Below are 4,105 nucleotides of genomic sequence, written 5' to 3'. Positions count from 1 at the left end.
TCCTCAGGATCATCCTGAATATGTCCAGGATGGTTCAGGATATTTGTAGGATGTTTTAAGATATTATTATAAATATATTTTATGAAAATTTAATATGCATACATGATTACTTTCGGTTATGTAGGCTATTTAATATAATTTAGAAATTTTAAGTATTGTAATAAGTATTAATGTCCTATAAATGTCCCCTGGATAACCTCTGGATGTCTGTAGGATATCTGCCCTGTCCTTTGGATTTCCAGAGGACATATGCATGTGCAATTAATTGTTAACATTAATTTTGTTTAATATTAATAATTGAATTTGATGCGCACATTTTCACATATTCAAAATTATTATTTATTTAATATTTCATGAGAGATGTTACTATGCGCAACATTCCAAAAACTTTACAAAAAATAGTATTCCGCTGCTAGTTCGTTTGTTCACCGCTATGCGACGCGCAAACTCGTATTTGAGATTTGGTCATGAGAATTATATAAAGCTTGCAAGCAACTAACAACAGGAAATTAAAAATATAATTATTTTTTATCAGTTCAATTTCTGATGCAATCCCAACATAAGGAATTCAGATATTGGATTGTTTTGAAAATATTACACAACTCAAATCCGGAAGCCAAACCTAAAATATTCATGTACAGCACGAAAACCTCAAATATTAAAGAACGTGAACTATTTTTAGTATTAGATTTTTAGTATTGGCAGTAAATAACAGAACGCAATCTTAATTTATATTTAAATTCTAGAATTTGTTCCTTTTAACGTATGAAAAATATCCCTAACATATCCTATAGAAATCCTTAAGATGTTCCACAAGATCTCCCTGGATTCTCCAGAGGCTAGTGTACGGCTATCAATATAGAGACAGAGAGACAGTCCGCCCCACAATTGTTGCATGGATGAGAAAGTATATGCGTGGACACAGTGAGTTCCGCCCCCCCCCTACGGGGGGGGCTCCACTTCCGGAAGATATAACCTAACCCAAACCTATTTCTGATTTAAAACTAAAGTTTGGTTTAGGTTAGGTTATATCTTCCAAAAGTGGAGCCCCCTCGTAGGGGGTACTCAGGGTTATGTCCTTAACAACATATGTCAAGGTCAAAGTCATCGGTGAGGTGTAACCTAATATGCATATTTACCGGGAGTGACAAAATGATAAATCGGTGCAACATTCTGATCATATAGGTATATCATTTATTTATTTATTTAATCGATTTTCTCGCAGTATATATATATATATTTTTTTTTTCATTCATATAATTCATCTTTCGTAAATCAGTTACAAGTATTACAGTCTATCTAAGGGTATAAGTAGGTAAGTTACAGGCTCTTCACAGTATTGACTCTATATACTATGATGATTAAACTCTGTATCTACAAATATATTATCTCGTATCTCATATGTATATGTACAGGGTGTCTTGTGCAACACTTCCTCCTAACGACAGTTACGTGCGGCCGAAAACTGCATTTTATGAAGTAAACTTTAAATGGTCTTAAAAATGAAATAAGCGCACACAAAATATATAAACGTCAAATCAGAAACGTACAATCATATATATGTAATGCCATTATAGAGTAATTATACATATATATTCTTGATATATATAATTCCAGATAATCTTTTAAAAATTGCATGTATCTTTATCAGCAAAATTACGTTCGATTTGTTTCTCAAGTACATTTCATCAGTGATTGATCTATTGTGGTATCTATTGTCAAGAGAAAGCAGACACCATGTATACATATATAGTATACTTAGCATGGATCAAGAAAGGCGAGGTCTATAACAGAGATATGTCGACGAATTTGAGATTAAATTTTTCTTGCCGAAGATTTCAGTCGATTCTAGTAAGTACAGTTGTTTAAGATTGAAACTAAGTACAATCGATGAGTTTTTTTATTACAAACGTTAAAAATATAACAAACTTTTATTTGTTTAACATAAATATAAGAAACAGTAAGATTAAAAGGCGAGTAAAACTTAGTCGGTTTTGCGTTTTTTCGATAAAATAAAGTGCGGACGAAATGTGTATAAAAAATGTGGCATCTTGCGAAATGTGTGCGCGCACGAAGCGCGCGCTGCGTGCTAGTCCCTTTCTAAAAAAGGCGTGAAACCTTGAACTCGAATATATCGAAGCATTAGGTTTGTTCGCGTTGCTTGAAATTCCCAAAAAGTTCTGTACTGAAAACGAGATAAATATATATTCGGATGTTGAAGAAAGCGAAAGCGAAGATACTGAGTGCAAAAAGTTCAAGCAACGCGAACAAACCTATTGAAGCCTTTTTTCCGTGATGCTGATTGGCTGTCTCACTTGTGCGCTGCGATTTGCTTCACTCGTGTTATTTACGATTGTCAAATCATGCGAATTTCGGCAGTTTGATAATTTGTGAAAGAAAAAGTTAAAGTTATGGAAAGAAAAGTTAAAAAAATTGGAAAATGTGTTGTACTTAAAAAAAGCAATGAAAAAATGAATGCTATTGAAGAAAAAATTATCCCAAATTCGTACACCTCTCGTGTCAACATCCACTTTCGCCGCTTCAAGTCCGCTCTGTATGTATATTTATAACATCTTTTTATTTCTATAGATCAAAATTTCTTTTTTTTCTCTTCCCGTGTAGGGGAATTAATAAATATATATCTTTTTTATTATTCAAGTCTCAAGGACAGAAGAAATCGTCGCAGTTTTTGAATTGAGAAGTAATAGTCGTGTATTCCTTCTATTTTGATGAGAGGATTGATCGGTTATACAATATAGGTTAATAGTAGATTTATACTTCATTTGACACATATGATTGAGGTTTCGAGCAAATTTGTCTGCTGCTTAGCTCGCATCTCACAGCCTATAAGTGATTTAAATCCAAAGCGCGGTTCCATTTTATAAATGGAATGCGCCGCACAAATGCCGCATAAATACCTCGACAAATGCCAAGCCCGCTGGTATTATTATGTTATTCGAAACAGCCGAGCATCGAAAATCGTCCGAAATTTATGTTCAAAAACAGAGCGCAAAGTGCAATGAGAGAGATAATATCTGCAAAAAGATTTTTCCCTAATTACTTTGAGAATATCGGAATAATTATTTCCAAAAATTAGAATATTCTAATAACTTTCTAAGAATATTTCTAAAATATTCCGTAAAAACATGAAAGTACAGTTGATGTACCTTGTACAACTATTTCCGAAAATTAGAATATTCTAATAACTTTCTAAGAATATTTTTAAAATATTCCGTAAAAACATGAAGGTACAGCTGATGTATCTTGTACAACTGATTCCGATGAATAAAATTGTCATGGATATTCTTTCAATTTTGCTTGTCATGTTTGGAATAAGTTGCAGAAACAGAACAATATTTCTGAGTAAACTTTCAAACATTCTCTTTTGATCAATAGGTAGAACAAAGTAGTTGCGCTGCGGTTTGCTTTTCATTTTCACACATCGTCCGCAATAACTACCTTAGTTTCTATTTTGCAATATATTGAGGACTTCTTTATAGCCAAAGTATTGTGCGCATTTTTATTGATTTGCAACGGATCGCATACACTGATTTTCACGGTGTGTATATTTTCGCCATCGCCAGCTTATATTCAGTCTTTTGCAATCTATTTTCTATAATGCAATTACGAAGAATATTCTCGGGAAATGGAGAAAAATACTGTCCACAAAACGCAAAGTATTGTTCTGTTTCCGCAGAGCAAACATAAACCGCGGCCGCATCTCCGCTGTTGCCAATAACACATATAAATCGAACAGAATGAGAATGATGTGAATCGCGCTTGTTATCAGACTACGCTATATTAGATTAATCGGAACCACCGGACTCTGAGTTTTCTCAAATTTATCAATCACTTTCATTCTCACCAGCTACAAATAATATACATCTGTGTATATACTCTATATATATCACACATACGTTTGTGTGCATCTGGTCATTGTGCATTAAAGTAAATACGACATAGTAAAATATAAAGCGGCAGCAGAATACACTGCAATACTGTTCAACCTATGAAAAAGATAATGCTCCTCGTTTATTTCTTCTTTTTTTATTATTCGTTTTCTTTAAATCTCTTATGAATAAACGCGCGGTCATATTTCTCTTTC

This window comes from Formica exsecta, unplaced genomic scaffold, assembly GCF_003651465.1.
Source record: "Formica exsecta isolate Colony F162 unplaced genomic scaffold, ASM365146v1 scaffold72, whole genome shotgun sequence".
Classification (NCBI taxonomy): domain Eukaryota; kingdom Metazoa; phylum Arthropoda; class Insecta; order Hymenoptera; family Formicidae; genus Formica; species Formica exsecta.
Note: the sequence above shows the minus strand (reverse complement) of the source record.